Source organism: Fundulus heteroclitus, chromosome 8 (assembly GCF_011125445.2).
Source record: "Fundulus heteroclitus isolate FHET01 chromosome 8, MU-UCD_Fhet_4.1, whole genome shotgun sequence".
In the NCBI taxonomy this organism is placed as follows: Eukaryota; Metazoa; Chordata; class Actinopteri; order Cyprinodontiformes; family Fundulidae; genus Fundulus; species Fundulus heteroclitus.
The window spans coordinates 32,073,563-32,077,902 of NC_046368.1; positions in this window are offsets into that span (position 1 = coordinate 32,073,563).

Below are 4,340 nucleotides of genomic sequence, written 5' to 3' on the forward strand. Positions count from 1 at the left end.
GTCGCATATTCCTATTTAGGTTTAAACTCTGATCATCCCCAGACATTTTGGATACCATCGGACACACGATTCTTTGTTTTGCTTCCACAAATCAGTCACATGGGTAGCTATATAAAATCAGCGTGCTCCCTCACATCTTACAAAAACTCTCAATACTTTTCAGGGTGGACAAAAAAACCCATAAAACATCATAACGTCTCTCTCTCCTTTCAACCACCTTTAAACAAACAGATGCTTCAATCCAAATGGAGAGACACAACAGATTCATAAGCACATGTAACTTTGGCACCTAGATCCATAATGAAGAAATGACAACGGACAGTTTAGTAATGAGCTAAACCTGGAAGAAAAAAAAAAATGCCGCCCCGCCAAAAAAAAAAAAAGAATGGTATGCAACCTGTCTAGAATGATCTGCACGTATCGTCAGGAACAGTTCACGCTAACATCACACAAACATTTGTCTCAGTTGAAAAATTAGAATGCAAGTGAACCCTGATAACCCCAACATAAGTACAAGCTAACTGAGTAGAGAGTTTAGAGACCAGTCAGTAAGTGACGTGCCTTTGAGCTACGGATATAAACATTGTTCATGGAGGAGTCTAATTGCATGCAGGTGAAAGGATCATAAAATAATTTCTAAATGACATCTATTTAGTGTTGTACCTGCTGTCCAGCTCAGAGGACTCAAATTCACAAAGACTGCTATGTGCAAGGTCAAAGAAGAGGACACAAAGTCACAATGTGAAACAGCAGTTTTCCATCAAAGCGGTTCTAGTGCTAAACCGGCACTTTACCCGTTATGTAAAAACGCGGTTGAGAGCGGCCTTTGGTACTTCTAAAGTCAGAGTAAGAGAAGCTGTCCATTGCTAAACTCCGTAAATGTCTGATCCTCCCATCTCTTGCATTTTGAATTTCGGTGATGGTTTATCGGAATCCAAACTAATTTCTAAGAAAGGTCGCTGGGCTAATGGAGGGCTGCGAGGCAGGCAAGAGAGAGCCAGACTGTCAGCAGATGAGAATGAATGGATTTAAAACTAGATTTTTCTCTGTTTTTATCCTCCCGAATCTTTCAAACTCCATCTGCCAGGATACATACTGGATTGGAAAGGAATCTCCTTGTGAGGGAAGAAGGTAAGGATCTACATTCTCTAGAACATTCCCAAGGAGACCGGATGTTTTAGTATGTGAACCTCACCACACACTCACTAATAGCTAAGCAAAAGAAGATGGGGGCTAGATTACTATGTAAACTTGGTCTATTTTGGCCGTTGTTTTAAATGATCATAGCACGGACGACTCTCTCACATAACGGCTCAACCTCATCTTTACCCCCAACAAAGACAACAAACGGCTGCTCGTGACAAGATGAATAAAATAACTTTTTCTTTTTTTGACAAAACCAGACTCAAACACCAGCTGGTTTATAAAGCAGCTGACAGAGTTTATGAACAGAGCCGTAGTCAAAGTGTTTTAAGGTCAGTTTAAAACAGATGTGAACGTTGCGATTTAAAAGCAGTCGGACAGGACAGGTGAGGGAATATAACCTCATATTATTCCAGGGATAATCCCACCAATTTACTGATGTTAAAACTTAGTGTTGTTAAAGACTGCATATTATAACATAAACTTATCGTCATCGCATAACAATATTAATACTGCAAAGAAGCTGCTCACTATCTGGGGTCTGTGATTCCAATAAACCTGAAAACACAGTGACAGCAGCGCTGTGGACTTAAGAATTTTATGTCTTTATCACAACCATGCAGTTGTCACGGCATTCGTATATTGTGCCACTTGGAATGTTGTGACTTTTGTTTTGGTGAGAAAATTATTGCTGATGTTAAAATGTGAAAGCCCTTGCAACAGTTGGTACCCTAGATACCGCCTGATTTATAGAGCTGGTGTCAACGCTTTGCTAGTGGAAAACAGGCATGCGCTTTCCCCTCCAGGGTCAGTACTGGAACCTGTTTGATGGAAATGCTCCCATTAGAGTTGTGACTTGGAAGCATTGGAACCGGACAACATCCCAGGTAAGATCTGACCAGCGGCAGGACACCACGGGAACAATGAAAGAAAACTACAACAGGTATAGTATGTAGGAAGACAAAATTTGTAGTAACCTGAATATCCCCACTTACCCCCAAAATGGCTTTGAAAAGTAGGTTCTCTTTGAGCCAGAGTTTAGTTGTTCCCTTTGTGGAAGTAACAAAGGGAACAAAGAGCATAACCTGCAGCCTCTTTGGATATAGTCTGATCTAAGCTACAAAAAAAAATGTTATTTTAAATTTTCATAATAACAGAACATGACTATGGATTTCCAAAGCATTTCTGACAAAATGCTGCTCTAAATCTAACATGCTGAAATTGGTTTCCTCCTATGTGACTACTTAACTGCATAGTGCAGTCCTCGGTTGCACCAGTACCCTCTTATATCTCTTTTCCAGTTTGAATGTGATGGTCTCCCCTGATTTAAGTTTGCATGGGAATGCACAGCGACATCAAATCCGAGTGAAATTTCTGCAATGTCCTAAAAGCAACATTTTCTTCCTTTTCAGGAACCAGAAGCAGCACTATAAGAACTGATGAACTCCAGGGTAGGGTGTCAAAGCTGTCCTCTGGAACAACGATGGTTTATCAACATTTATTAACTCAAGGGTTCACTTACTTTCCAGCCAACACTGAGATTTTGCATTATTATGCAGCATGAAACGTTAAAGAAATTGTCTTTTTAAAAACGAAAAAGTTCAGATCACATCTAAAAACCAGTTATATGCAGGAAAATCAAATTATCCCAAGATCCACATACCTTCTCTTTTCACTCTATATTTATATTTATACAGACTATGTACATACAGGTATAAAATAATCAGTGGACTAAGATCACATAAAGGAATGCGATGGACATGAGAAGTGTGAACAGCGGACCCAGTTAAATAAAAGTCTCTCTTGCTCCAGTCTGGTCCAGTAACTACGATCCAGCCATGTGGGATTTATCAGTAAAAACTAACAACAAGATGGTTTGAATGTTTTCTGTGCTACCCATGAGCCTCCTCTTCTGTTGAGCTCTCCTGGGCTCTGCTGCTACCTTGTGGAACCCGACCATCAGAGGAGAGCTGCTGTGAGGTGTGAGGTAATAAGGATGAAAGCGCTCACACACATAAAAGGGGGGTTTCAGGTGGGCAGGGGGTTTAGAGGAGAAACTATCAGAGCAAACAGAAGCCAAGATAGCGGAGGAGAAGGAGGAGACAGAATGGGACATTACTTTTGTAAACCATCTATTCTGTCCCGTTTCTAGCACACCTGAGGGGATGTCACATGTCCACTCAGGGTACATATTGGAGGTCAGCAGCTTTGTTTTCTGTTTTTGATTGAAATGCCTGACACCTGTAACTGCTTAGATATAAAATGGTCAAATCATAGTATTTTTTGTGAGTTTATATCATCCATCCATCCATTTTCCAAACCGTTTAATCCCTCATGGGGGTGCTGGTGCCTATCTCCAGCGTTCACTGGGCGAGAGGCGGAGTACACCCTGGACAGGTCGCCAGTCTGTCGCAGGGCGAGTTTATATCAGTGTAAATAATAGTTTTAGATGAGCAGGTAACAGACTTCACTATATCAGCTAAATTTGTATCCATCCAAACAAATTGGTAGAACATCCTATCGTGACAAAGCTGGTGAGTTACACTCCTACTATTGGGTGAAGGCAGTAACCATTTCTTTTAACCTACATGAGTTGGTTGGAAGTTTCCTTTTGACGGAAAAGGAGGAACAGTAAACTGGTGCTAATCCTTCAGGGTCTAATATCACTACGTTGCTCACGCCTTCCTACCTGCTGACACTGATCACAGAGCCTGTGATGCTAAAGGTCGCAGTTAGTATCGGAAGGACAGATAAGAAGGGGAGGTTAGAGAAAAGTGCCGACTTATTGAAACTGATATCATTGCAATAACTACCCATAATAGTTTAAACGAGTCCAATAATAGAATTATCCAAACTGTTGACTAATGTTAAATATGGTGCAGTAAAATACTCATCTGTACTCTGGAGACATTGGTATGATGGCCTTTTGAACGGCTAGGAGTCTTTTTTTTTTTCCTTTTATTATTTTTTGTAAATTGGACCTTGAGTCTGTAATAAAAATCTATCTATCTATTTCCATCTCATGATTTTATACTGTTTTGCAGCCATAATATTTACATAATATGCATTATTTACATGGAACTGAATCTGATACACTTTCCTATTTCTTGGCACAGATTTACCTCATCAAGCTACAGATGTGGAATGGAGCCAAAAGGGATTTTGAGTTACAATGCAGCAGGAAGAAAACTGGGCTG